Source organism: Anolis carolinensis, chromosome 3 (genome assembly GCF_035594765.1).
Source record: "Anolis carolinensis isolate JA03-04 chromosome 3, rAnoCar3.1.pri, whole genome shotgun sequence".
Taxonomy (NCBI): Eukaryota; Metazoa; Chordata; class Lepidosauria; order Squamata; family Dactyloidae; genus Anolis; species Anolis carolinensis.
Window position 1 is genome coordinate 8738567 of NC_085843.1, and position 16292 is coordinate 8754858.

The following is a 16292-nucleotide window of genomic DNA, read 5'->3' on the forward strand; positions in this document are numbered from 1 at the left end:
CGAATTTAGCATCAAAATATCACAATATATTGAAAACATTGACTACAAAAATGTGTTGGATAATCCAGAATGTTGGATAAGCGAGTGTTGGAGACTCTACTGTAATGCGGAGGAGACCCCAAAGGCCATCCAGTCTAACCCTCTTCTGCCAGGTAGGAAGACACCATCAAAGCCCTCCCGGCAGATGGCCATCCAGCATCTGCTTAAAAACCTCCAGAGATGGAGGCTTCAATAAACTCCCAGGCAACATATTCCACCACTGAGCAACTTTTACAGCATTTTGTACGAGTTTCCTGTAAAAATGCACCCAGTCATTTAAAAAAAATGTAAGTTGTTTTTTATAGTGAGATATGATTTTAATGGATAAATGGTTCATGTTTGATTTTATTTTCATATGTTTTTAATCTAGGTGCTTTAAATGGTTTCATGTGCTTTAAGCTACATATGAGTTGCTGCACCTTGCCTTGAGCCTTTGAAGATTAAAAATAAATCATCATCATCATCATCGTCATCATCACCATCATTTTCAGACATATACTAACAAATTGGGATTTGTGACTATGGCTGCATCTACACTGTACACTTCTAGTGTTGTTACAGCAATATCAGCTTGCCTAAAGGTGGATCTACACTATCGTCTTAATGCAGTTTGACACCACTTTCACTGCCATGGCACAAGGCTATGGAATTGTGGGATTTGTACTTTAGTGGAGCACAAGTGCTCTTTGTCAAAGAAGGCTAAATGCCTTGTACAGCCTCCTGGATTCCATAGCATTTAGCCATGGCAGTTAAGGTGGTGTCAAACTGTACTTATTTGACAGTGTGGAAGCACACCATTATCCCTTGCTCCATAAAACATGTCCCTGGAAAAGTATAGCTCATAGCCATGGCAACTGTTGATGGCAAACTAGTTTCCACATGCTCACTAGCTTTCTTCATGATTTCAACTTATTCACTATTATTATATTGTATTATTTTCTTTTAATGTGTTTTACCTGGTTGAATTTGCTATTTTAAATGTATTTTACTTTGCTTTTTATTTGTTTTTGGGCTTGGCCCTGTGTAAGCCGCACTGAGTCCCCGTAGGGAGATGGCGGCAGGATAGAAAAATAAAGTTGCAAACAAGATAGACATGCTGGATTTCGTTTCACAAAATCACAAGTCGAACACTTCCCAAGTGTCTAGGACTGTGTGATGTATTTTCGGATGATGCGCGCAGATCCCAGCAGGGTGGCCTTTTGCAGTTGGCAGATCGTAATTTTGTCCATGTCTATTGTTTCCAAATGCTGGCTGAGATCTTTTGACATGGCACCCAATGTGCCCATCACCACCGGGACCACCTGCACTGGTTTCTGTCAGAGTCTTTGAAGTTCAATCTTGATGTCCTGAGAGCGGCTGAGTTTTTCCTGTTGTTTTTCATCAATGCGACTGTCATCTGGGATGGCAACATCAATGATCCAAACCTTTTTCTTTTCCACAACTGTGATGCCTGGTGTGTTGTGTTCCAGAACTTTGTCAGTCTGGATTCGGAAGTCCCACAGTATCTTTGCGTGTTCATTTTCCACGACCTTTGCAGGTTTGTGATCCCACCAGTTCTTTACTGGCAGGAGGTGGTACTTGAGGCATAAGTTCCGATGAATCATTTGGGCCACATAGTTGTGCCTCTGTTTGTAGTCTGTCTGTGCGATTTTCTTACAGCAGCTGAGGATATGATCAATGGTTTCGTCGGTTTCCTTGCACAGTCTGCATTTTGGGTCATCAGCTGATTTTTCGATCTTGGCCTTAATTGCATTTGTTCTGATGGCTTGCTCCTGGGCTGCAAGGATCAGGCCTTCTGTCTCCTGCTTTAGGGTCCCATTATTATTCAAGATATATACCCTGTTTCCCCTAAAATAAGACATCCCCAGAAAATAAGACCTAGTAGAGGTTTTGCTGAATTGCTAAATATAAGGCCTCCCCCGAAAGTAAGACCTAGCAAAGGTTTTGTTTGGAAGCATGCCCAACGAACAGAAAACCAGAGCATGCGGGATCAGTAAATGTACGTACCATAAAGTGTTGTACATGGAAATATTGGTAGTAACAAGAAATTCTTGATAGGATTCAGTTTTTCTGGTTATGCTGGTTTGTGATTACAACTACTGTACAGCATATAATAAAAGTTCATTTTTTTGTTCAATAATAAATGTGATTTCTTCTTCATGGAAAAATAAGACACCTCCTGAAAATAAGACCTAGAGCATCTTTGGGAGCAAAAATTAATATAAGACACTGTCTTATTTTCGGGGAAACACGGTATGAGAGGCAGGAATGGCTTTGAATCTATTATAGTCTCCATGGAGATGCCATATCTATGAACTGGAATATTGGACAACTGGGAATATATCTATAAATATAGAAGTCAAAGACTGACTGCCTGTGTCTATCACTAGGTGAAGTGGCCCTCTGTGTTGCCCCTGAGAAAGAAGGGTGACATGTCTCTGAGAGGAAGGGAGGGCAATGCTGGGTATCCACGCCAATATTATAATGAAATGGACACAGCAAGCAGGGAGTTAGATTTGCGTCATAAAATACTTTTGTCCTCCTCCTTCCCAAAAAGTGTAGCATGAAGTCCATAGAAGGGTGGCAAAGGAAAGTCACTGAGCAGCAAAACCCCTGTGACTTTTGCAGAGCTTTTAGTCCATAATTCAATTTGTGACTCCGTAATGCCTCCAAAAGTCATGCCATTTAAAAAACACTCAACATAGATAACCATAAGCAGGGTGACGCAAAAAGGCCATCGTTGATGCATGCCCAGCTTTGCACGGTGACATCTCCAATCGAGCCCCCAGTTTACTTTATTGCAGCTGGCGGAGCGATATTCTCAGCACGTTTCTTGGGAAACTATTCCATTCATCTCAACCAAGAAGCCTTCCCTGATAATATTCCAATAGGCTCTTGTGTGCCTCATTCATCCTTCATAGACTGAGATTTAGAGGGGCTTAGGGGCACCAGACACAACTTGCAGTGTGATAATATACATTCTTACATTTTTCACAAATGGGATCATAGACCAGAACTGATCAGATGTGAGACACTCAGAGACAACTTCTCATGGAGATTAGGCTTTACAGTAAACTAAAAAAAATAAATGAGAAAGAGGTGACGTTATCCTAGGCTGAGAATGCCCTCTCTCTAAGGAAGGGGACAATATCTGGAAAAGTGGCTGAAAAGTGTGTTTCTCAAGTGCCAAGAAACCCCGGAGGAAAGAATACTCGACAAGTGAGAATTCAAGACATTCTTTTACACAAAATTACACACAATCTTTCTTTAAACATGGTTGCTTTGTGCAGAAATAGGCTGTGCATTCTCCACAGAATAGTATATGCAGAAAAATGATATGTTATCGTCTGCATGTTCTATTCTATGAAGAATATGCAAGTCTATTCTATGAAGAATATGCGAGTCCTGCTCAGGGAGATAGGGCGGGATACAAATAAAGTTTATTTTTATTATTATATGATACACAACAATATTAGTACACAGCAAACAAGATCGCTATGCTGGCTGAAGTTGTCGCACCTCAGGTTAGCTTCACCTTGCTATATACACCAAACTGCACACAGGTTGAAGTCTTTTTAGTTTATTAGAAAATAGAAGCTAAAGGGTTCTTTAAAAGCAAAAGCAAAGTTCCAAAAAATGGTTACAAAATAAAGTCATAGAGAATAAATCCAGAAATCACGGGGAATAAACAAGGTCCCAATAGAGCATGACAAAGTCCCAAGAACATGAACACAAAAGCTGCAAGGTAATCCAGGAAAATGAGAGCTTGCTTCTTGGTTGAACGAAAGTTGCTTTGACAAAGGTTTGTCTCCAAACACATTGCTTTAATACCCTTTGCAAAGCATGAAAGCATTTCTCTGGCCTCTAACCTCCCTCTTGTTTGCAATTCTCACACTCTTCCGAACCCTGAATTCCAAATGGTCAGCTCGATCTAAGGAACCTGTTTCGTCAAGGTCAGCCTGCTCATTAGCTTGCTGAACCTCATTATCAGACTGAGAACTGTCCTCCTTTTTTGAGTCCATTTGCACCTGGCTAGTTTCAGTATCAACAACATCATTCCTTGCTGTGGGAAAATGAACTTGCACTCCCTGTTCCTCATCTTCTACCACAGGGACATTTTGAATCTGATTTTGAACCTGAATCCCATCATCCTTATCAGAGTCAATCTGAGGTTCCAGCTGAGTCACAACAGTAATATTGGATCACACGTCAGACACTTTCCAAATGTCTAGGACTATGTGATGGTATTGGTGAATAATGCATGCAGATCCGAGCAGGGTGGCCTTTTGCAATTGACAGGTGGTAATTTTGTCAGCACCAATTGTTTTCAAGTGCTGTCTAAGGTCTTTAGGCACTGCACTCAGTGTGCTGATCACCACTGGGATCACATCGACTGGCTTGTGCCACAGCTTTTGCAATTCGATCTTTAAATCCTCATATCGTGTCAGCTTTTCCAATTGCTGTCATCTGGGATTGCAACATCGACAATCAATACTTAGTTTTTTCCCACGATGGTGAGGTCAGGAGTCTTGTGCTCCAAAACTCTGTCAATGTGAATTTGGAAGTCCCAGAGTAGTTTTACATGTTCATTTTCTGTAACTTTTTTCAGGCTTGTGACCCCACTGGTTTTTTGTCACAGGCATATGATATTTGTGACAATGGATCATCTGAGCAATGGTATTCTGCGTCTGCTTGTAGTCCATCTGCATCATCTTCTTGCAGCAGCTGAGGGTCTGATCCATTGTTTTGCCTGCTTCCTTGCAGAGCCTACACTGGGCATCTATTGTCAACTTTTCAATTCTGGTTTTGATGGCATTGGTTCTAATGGCTTGTTTTTGGGCTGCAAGAATCAGGCCCTTAGTCTCCTTTTTCAAAGTTCCATTTGTAAGCTACAATTTTGCTTGTCAATTTTGCTCTAAATTTTTTTCCCCAGGAACTGTCCATGGAGTTCTTTGCCAGTTTTCTCTTCTTCTCTGCATTGTATTTTTATGGTATTCACTCTTTGCCTTTTGCACTTTACACAGTTTTCTACTATTGACTTCCATCAATGTTGGTTCTTGACTGTCTTTCACATAATCTGCCAGTGATGATGATGTGATGATGATGATGATGATGATATCCCTGAATAGAAATTGTTGCTTTCCACACAAACCAGCATGTAAGAATTTTGCACAGAATCAGTCTAGAATTGATTCTGACATAGGGGTTTTAACCTCAGTCTTTGACTCTAAACCCAGTCGGTGCTTTTAGGAAAGTCACACATTCTCACCCTCAGATGAAGACAAAGGCCAATCCCCTTTGAATAAAGCTTAACAAGAAAACTCTGTGAGAGTTTTAGGGTCGCCTTGAGTCTGAAATGACTTGAAGGCACACAACAACATCAACAACAACAACGATAACAACAAATTATAGCATGCCCCCCTAACAGTCTGTGGATCCCTGAACTGGCCCTCTGCTTAAAACGTTTGAGGACCCCTGTTTAAAGTCTTAGTCGCCATAAGGAAATAATTGCAACAATGGCTACAATGGTTCGTTGCATCCTTAGAAAGAATATCAGCAAAGGATTACAATTCCACCTCCCCATATGTATCCATTTACTCTGGACACATTTTCATTATACTAGAATTCCGGGTTATTCCTGGTTATCTCAGTCTCCTGATCAAGTACTGCATCTTTCCACAATAAGTCTGCACCATATCCACTTTGATCTAGCAATTGGTGTTTCTTGATTGGCTGACTTACAGATCTCAAAAATATGTGTTCCTTGTTGGGGATTCTGGAAGTAGTAGTCCAAAAAGTAACTTTATATTACAGAGATTACTCCAAAACAATGACTCCTCCTTATATTTTGGATTTCTCATCCGGTAGAAGATTGTAGGCATAAATAACCAAAAGATCCTGTTGGATCTTGGAAGTCCTTGGTTAGTACATGGATAAGGGACCATCAACGAATCCAAGGTGCATTAGGCTCTATTTCAGAGGAAGCAACTGGCAAAACGATCTCTATGCATTCCCTGAAATTTATAGGCTTCCATCAGCTGATAAATGACAGAAAGGCACACACAGAGAAGATTGAACTTGACATCAAATGCGCAAAAATGGCAGATGGATGGCCACCTGTTAGGGGTGCTTGGATCTAACATTACGATTCTATGAAATGCTTCTATGCTGTATGAAGTCTATGAACTTATTAAGGTTCTTCTGAGGAGTTTCCTCTCTCTCTCATCCACTGGGCCAGGATGCTTCCGATATTTAATTCTGGGCGAATCTTCCTCTCGAACGCGCTCCACGGGATGGCAATTTACAACAAACCTAAGGGCCAAGTTGGGCGTTTGATGAATGGAGGCTGGATCCAAATGGCTTCTGCACAGCAGCCAATACACATTAGCTCATCCTTGATAGATGAGGCTAGAAAGACCATTAGCCAAGACAGACGTAGCCAGAAGCCATCTGTGTACCCGATCGATGCCTCCTTTTAACTTTATAAGGATTGCAAAAAGCCGTCACCTTGTTTAGATGCTATTACGAGGGAGTTGGGGCTTCAGTGTTTATCGGACAAAAAGGAACCGTGTGTATGCAGAATAAGGTTTTCCTGGATCTTTCTTCAAGAGAAACACTCCAGGTATTTAATAATATTGAGCTTTGGCAGTTAAACTGGTGGCTTGGAAGCTGACCATAGAATTACATTGGAGGATGAGTGGTGTTCCCTCTAGAAATCTCTAGCATCTGATATTCATTGGCAATCTCCCATCCAAATCCTAACCAGGGCTGGCCCTGCTTAGCTTCCAGGATCCAATGTGATCTGGGACTTCTAGGGCTTTTAGGCTCACTTTCCACTTTAGGAAGTATTATAATTGTTAATTATAAGGAGCCTCCGGTGGCTCAGTGTGTTAAAGCGCTGAGCTGCTGAACTTGCAGACTGAAAGGTCCCAGGTTCAAACCCGGGTAGCGGAGTGAGTGCCCGCTGTTAGCTCCAGCTTCTGCCAACCTAGCAGTTCGAAAACATGCCAATGTGAGTTGATCAATAGGTACCGCTCCGGCGGGAAGGTAGTGGCGTTCCATGCAGTCATGCCAGTGGCCACATGACCTTGGAGGTGTCTACGGACAACGCCGGCTCTTCGGCTTAGAAATGGAGATGAGCACCAACCCCCAGAGTCAGACATGACTGGACTTAACGTCAGGGGAAAGGAGCTGGGGCTAACAGCGGGCGCTCATTCTGCTCCCGGGATTTGAACCTGGGACCTTTTGGTCCGCAAGCTCAGCAGCTCAGCGCTTTAACACACTGTGCCACCAGGGGCCCGGATGGCCAATAGACAATAGATTATTTATTATTATTATTATTATTATTAAGATATTATTTATTTATTTATTTATTTATTTATTTATTTATTATAGATTCTAAGATGACATAGCACAGAGCCATGAAAGTTAAAGGAATGGTGCATAAGGGGCCAAATCTTACACCCAAACCCTTCTTGCATTTGTAGGGTGTATATGCACTGTGGAATGAATGCAGTTTGGCCTGCCTTTCATTGCTATGGAATCCTGGGATGTGTAGTTTGTAGGGGGCCCAGCACCTTTTGGCAAAGAAGGCTGACGCTCTGGCAAAGCTACAGCACTCATAACAGGGAGCCACGGCAGTTGAAGTGTTGCCAAGGTGCATTCATTAGATGCAGAATACTTACTGGAGTGCTTGTGATTTAGCAAGGGACAGCAAAGCGTGGGCGGGGCCAAATCCAGGGGGCGTGTCCAGCCCTTTGATGGACACCTCCCTTCCCACCTCCCTCCCTGGCAAGTGGAGCGCACAGCAGCAAGTCTTCGCAGCTTGAGTGGATCGGGAGCGACAACGAGGTAAGTTTGCGCCTTCGGAGTGGGATCCTTTTAATATTCGGTATCGAAGGCTTCGCTCTTGAGGGTCCCGCCAGCCCTGGAAGGCAGCAGGGGAGCTAGAAGGTCTCTTGCTTGCTTCTCTAGATCCAAGAGTTGAAGGGATAAAGAGTAGAGTTCAACATAGGCAACACTGACCACCAGGGCAGAAAGGTCCCCCAAAGGCACCGGTTTCAGTCTCTTAATGGGTGCTAAGCAGGGTCAGCCTTGGTCAGTATTTGGATGGGACACCGCCAAGGAATAGTAGGTGCTGTTAGTGAGGGAGGGACATGGAACTATCCGAAAGCCAAGCTATCACTCACTCAGCCACTCTTCAGGAGCATTTAGGATTAAGTGGTGTTGAACCCGTGCAATATAAAAGCGCCAGGTCTGATCCTGGAGGCTAAGCAGGGCCAGCCCTGGTGAGTATTTGGATGGGAGACCAGGAAAGAAGGGGGCATGGTCCAGGGATAGACTGATGGGACTGATCTGGGCATCCATGTGAATCCCTTAAAGCAGAATAAGATAGTAGCTGTTTTGGAAGCTAAGCAGGCTCCGCCCAGGTTAGTATTTGGATGGAAGACTGCCAGTGATCTTTGTTCGTAGGTGAACTATAAATCTCAAATTCCACCAGTGTTTTCATTTGGGCATATTGAGTATTCATGCCAAGTTTGGTCCAGATCCATCATTGTTTGAATCCACAGTGCTCCCTGGATGTAGGTGAACTACAACTCCCAAACTCAAGATCAAACCCTTCCAGTATTTTCTGTTGGTCATGGGAGTTTTGTGTGCCAAGTATGGTTAAATTCCATCATTGGTGGAGCTCAGAATGCTCTTTGATTATAGGCGAACTATAAATCCCAGCAACTACAACTCCCAAATGACAAAATCAATCCTCCCCAACCCCACCAGTGATTAAATTTGGGCATATTGGGTAGGTGAACTATAAATCCCAGCAACTACAACTCCCAGATGACAAAATCAATCCCTCCCAACCCCACCAGCATTCAAATTTGGGCATATCGGGAATGTGTGCCAAATTTGATCCAGTGAATGAAAATACATCCTGCATATCAGATATTTACATTACAATTCATAACAGCAGCAAAATTACAGTTGTGAAGTAGCAACAAAAATAATTTTATGGTTGGGGGGTCACCACAACATGGGGAACTGTATTAAGGGGTCGCGGCGGCATTAGGAAGGTTAAGAGCCACTGTCCTATGAAATTCATTGGGTCACTATAAATTGACAGATGACGTGAAGGCACGTGCTGCTAGGACTTCATTTCAGGTCAGCCCTGGTGAGCACTTGGATGGAGGGCCACCAATGCTACTGGATCTGTATTTCAAAGGAAGGGGCTGGTGGAACCACTACTGAAGCTGAATCTACACTGCCAAACAATCCAGTATCTGATCCTAGACAATCTGCTTTGAATATGAGCCTACGCTGCCATATAATCAAACTCAGAGTAGATAATATGTCATCGGAAACTGGACTGTATGGCAGTGTAGATGGAGCCTGTGTCTTCCTTCCTCCAAGAAAGCCCATTGAAACTCATGGGTTCGCCAGAAATCAACAGGTGACATAGAAAGAGAGAGAACGCCTGGTGAGCGCTTGGATGGGAGACCACCTATGATTGACAGTGCTGTAGGGCTACATTTCAGAGGAAAGAACTGGCAAAACCACCTGTGAGTCATTTCTTGCCGAAGAGAACCTGATGAAATGCATGGGATTGCCGTAAGTGTTGGCTTGGAGGCTCAAAAATGCAACATCCCTTTCCCCCAAACGCTGCAGGGTTAGAACTTCTGAAGCAATGGAGAATCTCCCAAAGATGATAATGGCAATCCAAAAAAACAGAAGAACATTTGGACTTCAACTCCTCTTTCCCCCTTAAGCGGCTGAGGGGGAAAAGGAAAGGGCCTGAGGCTGTTAGGAATGGTGGGAGTTGAAGTCCAAAACACCTGGAGGGCCAAAGCAAAGTTGGCATCTGCCTTGTATTATTAATGCAGTTTGACACCACTTTGAATGCCATGGCTCAATGCACTGGAAACGCGGAAGTCATCATTTTACCTTAGCCTTATCTGATAGAGTGCTGGTATCCCACCAAACTACAAATCCTAGCATTCCATAATATTGAGCCATAGCAGTTCAAATGATATCAAACTGCATACATTGATTCTACAGTGTAGTATAGGCAAACCCTTATGAATGTGAGTTGAATGACTAGCATTCTGTATTTGTGCAAGTGTTTAGCTTGGGTTTGCTTTTGCACCTTGGCTTAGTATAAATTGGAAATGTTATAGTGCATAGTATTTAATGTACCTTAATTTTGGTTAGTGCCTGACCTCATCTGATTATAATAACAAAAAAGGATCAGGGTTCAGTTTGAATTTGTTGTAAAAGCACAAGGGACCTCCAGATATGCTCAAAACAGCCTGAGATACTTTGCTGCTGGTCAGAGTTGGCTGCACTGCTACAAAAATATATCAGCTGTCCAGTTATATGCACATAAGACACTATAGTGTGATTACCATCTCTCAATTGATTGATCTGATTATCTGTCATGTATGTGTGTTTGTCCATTTGTACCACAAAGCCTGTTGTTAGGTGAAGTGACCTTCTGTGATGTCACTGGGTTAGCTTTTGCTAAGTGAAGTGTCCTTCTGTGATGTCACTGGGTTGGTTGTTGTTAGGTGAGGTGTCCCTCTGCAATGTTGCTGGGTTGGGTGTTGCTAGGTGAAGTGGCCCTCTGCGATATCACTGAGATGGCTGTTGGTAGGTGAAGTGTCATTCTGTGATGTCACTGGGTTGGCTGTCGCTAGGTGAAGTGGCCCTCTGTGATGTCACTGGGTTGGCTATCACTAGGTGAAGTGGCCCTCTGCTATGTCACTATTTTGGCAGGTACTGTCGCACCTCAGGTTAGCTTCACTTTGCTAAAGACTGGTGACTGTACACCAAAAGTAGTCTTTTGTAGTTTATTAGGAAATAGGGAAAAGATAGTTCATAAAAGTTCAGAAGCCAAAGTCCCAAAAACGAGGATACATCCAGGCTACAAGATAATACAGGAAAGCAAACTTAGTTCTTGATTCAAGCGAGGAAATTGCTTTGACGAAGATTTCCCTCTTAGCAGACTGTTTTAATAGCATAACATGAAGGCGTTTCTTTGCCCTTTGACCTCTTATTTGGTATTCTGAGACTTCTGCGCAACCCCCGAAATTCCAGACAACTGGCCTCATCGCTTTTGGTTTCAAGGCCACAGGGCTCGTTAGTGTTATCAAACTGAGGCTGGGAACCGCTCTCCCTTCCTGCTTCTTGCACCTGAAAACCATCATCAGAAACAACATCATTTCTTCCCATGGGAAAAACTCTTCATCTCCCACAGCAGGAACACTCTGCACCTGAATCCCATAATTCCCAACAGAGTCATCTTGAAACTCATCCTGAACCTGAATCCCATCATCCTGAAACTGCATCCCAGAATCCTCATCAGAGTCACACAAAGGCTGAGTCACAACAGGTGCTAGGAGAAGTGGCCCTCTGTGATGTCACTGGGTTGGCTGTTGCTAGGTGAAGTGGCCCTTTGTGATGTCACTGGGAAAGAAAAGTGATATATGTATAAGGGAAAGGGAGAATGTCAGGAAGGAAGGAAGGAAAGAAAGAAAGAAAGAAAGAAAGAAAGAAAGAAAGAAAGAAAGAAAGAAAGAGTAATAGAGGAGAAGGAAAGATGAGAAGGGTAGAAGAAAGTAAAAGAAGGAAAAGGAAGGGAGAGAGGATATGAAGGGAGGGGTTGATCACCTGAGGAAAAGATGGGGAGAAGTATACTGTACTTTAACGAATTGAGGAACAGCGTCCCATCATATTTGAATTACACTCCCTATGAATATATGATGTTTGCAAAGCTTGGCAGTTCTGACAATAGTAGCTTCCGTCTTGGAAATGCCATGATATATTCATTTCATTATTTTCTTCCTCGGCTCTAAAGTTTGTAAATCTGTGGTCGTCCTTTTTTGTCTTTTTCTGAACGGTCTCTCGTTCTGTCAATATTTAGTTTAGTCTTGAATACAGGCCATGGAACAGTAACCTTATAATTTTAATTTAATCATTAAACTAAAGATGGGCGTTCTCTCCGTCAGAGATTTCTTACAATCACAGAGTTTGCCCTGAAATATTTGGCACATCTCAATCTGGGACTCTTTAGGTTTGCAGGGCTGTCATTCCCAAAATACAGCCTAGAAACGCTTCAAAGGTGGTGGACTATAACTCCCATCATCCTTGATATAATGGGATATGTACTCCACATCATGTTGGAGAACACAGTTGGAAAAGGTCTCCTTTGCCACAGCTTGGTCATCTTTTTAGAAAACCGAAATAATAGGTTACTTGACTATTTTAATTTTGAGATTCTAAGCATTTTAAGGGATTGTAATGGAGTGGTTTGGTTATTTTTTAAAAAAATATTTGTATGTTGTGGGTTTTAAATTGCACTGTTTTTTAAATGATGTGAGCTGCTTCGCACCTCAATCGAGAAAAACATGGACAATAATAATACCCTGTTTCCCCTAAAATAAGACACCCCCAGAAAATAAGACCTAGTAGAGGTTTTGCTGAATTGCTAAATATAAGGCCTCCCCCAAAAGTAAGACCTAGTAAAGTTTTTGTTTGGAAGCATGCCCATCGAACAGAACACCAGAGCATGCAGGATTGGTAAATGTATGTACCATAGAGTGTTGTATATGGAAATATTGGTAGTAACAAGAAATTCTAGATAGGATTCACAGTTTGTCTGGTTATGCTGGTTTGTTATAACAACTACTGTACAGTATATAATCAATGTTCATTTTTTTGTTCAACAATAAATGTGAATTCTTCTTCATGGAAAAATAAGACATCCCCTGAAAATAAGACCTAGGGCATCTTTGGGAGCAAAAATTAATATAAGACACTGTCTTATTTTCGGGGAAACACGATAATAATGAAGGGGACACGGGAGGAGGTCCTGATTTGATTAATAAATAGCAATAGTATGAACAATAAGTTTGATTAAATAAATAGCGTTAGTCTTCTTAGTGTTAGAGGAAATTAGTTGAAGAGTCTGCCATGAGAAACACACATGAAGCAGAGCAATAAACAACCCATCGTCTTCCTGAGTTATGCAAAGGAATCATTTGAAGATTTGCATGGGAATGTCTAGCCAGGGAACTCACACAGGCGGGCAGGGCAATAAACCTTCGAAGCAACAGTCTTAGATGTAAGAAAGTTCAAAACAAGAAAGTATGTTGATGTATTTTGATTGCCTGAACCAACAGAGAGCCTCAAACAAGACACAGGAAATCCAAATGGTCTTTGATAAATTGAATGATTGTAACCAGGAAATTGTGGGGAAATTGCTTACTTGGACTATTTTGTGATTCTCAACTTTTGGGCCTCCAGGTGTTTTGGACTTCAACTCCCAGAAATCCTAGGCAGCTTGCCAGCTGTTAGGAACTGTGGGAGCTGAAGTCCAAAACACATGGAGGCCCAAAGGTTGGGAACCACTGTTGTACAGGATGAAAGCAAAAAGGGTCATGGGCAAGAGGATGTTTGAAGGTGTGAAATGCATTCGGAAATCTTATAATAGCCTTAACCGAGCTGCATCTCAGGGTGGCACTTCCTTTTCTACTGCTAACCGCAGATTGTTTATTTGCAAATAGAGACTGTTGTATCCTATCTCCTCTCTTCCCAGAGCTTCATTGGAAAATCAGCCTGGGAGATTTTTAAGGGTTTGCCTTCTTAATGGGGAAATGCAACCTAGCCTCAAAAATATGCTGCTAGAACATAGTCATACAGCCCAGAAAAGACACAACACTCAATAATAATAATAAGGATTGTCGATGTTGCAATCCCAAGTGGCAGCAGGATTGAGGAGAAACAACTGGAAAAGCTGACACGATATGAGGATTTAAAGATCAAATTACAAAGACTCTGGCACAAGCCAGTCAAAGTGGTCCCAGTGGTGATCGGCACAGTGGGTGCAGTGCCTAAAGACCTTGTCCTTCACTTAAACACAATCGGTGCTGACTAAATTACCACCTGCCAGCTGCAGAAGGCCACCTTACTGGGATCTGCACGCATTATTCGCCGATGCATCACACAGTCCTAGACACTTGGGAAGTGTCCGGCGTGTGATCTAATACAACAGCCAGCAGAGTGTCTGCTGTGGACTCATCTTGTTGTGTTTCTCATAATAATATAAATAAATAAATAAATAAATAAATTACAGTAAAGGTTTTCCCCTGACATGACTGCATGAAGCAGCATCACCTTCCCACTGGAGCAATACCTATTGATCTACTCACATTTGCATGTTTTCAAACTGCTAGGTTGGCAGAAGCTGGGGCTAACAGCAGGCGCTCATTCCGCTCCCAGGATTTGAACCTGGGACGTTTTGGTCCGCAAGTTCAGCAGCTCAGCGCTTTAACCCACTTTGCCATCAGGGGCTCCAATAATAAATTTAAAATATGCAATATATTAATAATATATTAATAACACCAATGAAGCATTTTATCTAGGAATATATCTTTAGGAATGGATATTGTAATAACAGGGGTTGAGATGAGAATAAACTAGTCAGTATGTTTTTTTTATGGAAATGTGAAAATCTCTTGGGACAAGTGAGTCCATTGCATCGGAAACAGAAACAAAATTTTGGATTGATGCTATTCTTTGGTTGGAGGTGATATTTGTTTTAACAAGTCTATAATAAGTTGTGTTTCAATGTTTATATGTCATAGTTTTTCATATGTAATTTTTAATGTAAGGTAATGTCTTGCTAAGGGAATAAAGCACTGTAATACTAATAACAACAACAGCCAAAGACACTTAATTTTATTGATCCAATTTTGTATGTTGTTCCTTGGATCTTCTACAATGCAAATTGCATCATCTGCAAATGCCCTTTTGTATTCTTGATTGCTGATAATTGAACCTTTGTATCTACACTGTAGAGTTGCCACAATTTGAGCACTGCCATGGTTCAATGGTTCAATGGTATGGAATATTGAGAGTAGTAATTTCACAAGATAAGCTCTCTCTTTTTGGAATGGGTGGGAGTTTTGTGCAGTTTAAGAAGTAACATGTTTCTGTTTAGAAAAGCATTCCAAGCGTGGAAAGAGACATTGGATAGAGCCAGTATTTACCTGTTGAAATTGTTTTAAGACAGCTCAGCAGAAAGTTTTTTGTACCTCCAAACTGTGTGCAACGAAGTCACAGAATGTGTTTTTATGTGTTTTCAAGTTGACTTTCCTGCAACCTTCGAAAGATGTCGTAATTTCTGTCTGCCTCAAAAGATGTGGCAAAGGCCATATGGCTGGCGGGGGGAATAAAGCCAGAAGTTAAACATGGAAGGGAAGAGTTATAGAATTATAAAACTGTACTAGATTCATAAATCAGATCATGCTGGAACTCTCCCTAGAAGCTGAAATGAGGTGATCTCTCGTTGTCCGAGTATGATGGCCTTCCAAGTGTAGTGTCTCGGCGGTGGATACGTAGGTGACTGTGGAGCCCTATTCTTGACCCACATGTTCTTCCACAGTGAGGACATCCATTTCCAGGTGGAAGACGGTCCCGGTCAGGGTTGATTGACATGCCTTCTTCTTGGCATGTTTCTCCCTTTCTCTGTCCATGCGTGCCTCTTCAAATTCCACAGCACTGCTGGTCACAGCTGACCTCCAGCTAGAGCTCTCAAGAGTTCTCTGTGTCTATGTCACCGTTTTTAAGGTTAGCTTTAAGACCATCTTTAAATCTCTTTTCCTGTCCACCAACATTACGTTTTCTGTTCTTGAGTTGGGAGTATATTAACTCTTTTGGGAGACGGTGATTGAGCATTCAGACAACGTGGCCAGTCCAGTGGAGTTGATGCCATAGGAGCATCGCTTCAATGCTAGTGGTCTTTCCTTCTTTCAGCACACTGACATTTATCCACCTGTCTTCCCAAGAGATTTGCAGGATTTTTCAGAGGCAACACTGATGGAATTGTTCCATTAGAAAAGGTTGACCATTTCCGCTCCCTTGGCAGCCACCTCTCCACAAAAGTCAACATTGACACAGAAATACAACACCGCCTGAACTCTGCGAGTGCAGCATTTTCCCAAATGAAGCAGAGAGTGTTTGAGGATCGGGACGTCCTTAAGAATACCAAGGTGGTTTTTTATAAAGCTATTGTGCTCCCAACCCGGTTATATGTCTGCGAAATGTGGACTGTCTACAGACATCACACTCAACTCCTGGAAACCAAAACAACTAAAACTGAGACTGTTATACTTTGGACATATCATCAGAAGACATGAAAAGACAATAATACTTAGAAAGGCAAAAAGTAGGAAGGAAGGAGGGAGACCAGATTCCAT

At 42.1% G+C, this 16292-nt stretch overlaps 1 protein-coding gene across 1 annotated transcript in view; it reads left to right on the top strand.

Moving 5' to 3' along the window:
• The first annotated feature begins 7800 nt into the window (after positions 1-7800).
• The window catches only part of p2ry6 (pyrimidinergic receptor P2Y6), an 81507-nt gene continuing 73015 nt past the window's right edge, over positions 7801-16292 (top strand). Inside the window, exon 1 of the mRNA XM_008117764.3 lies at positions 7801-7890. The gene's annotated coding sequence lies outside the window, so the exon portion shown is untranslated. The remainder of the gene's footprint in view (positions 7891-16292) is intronic.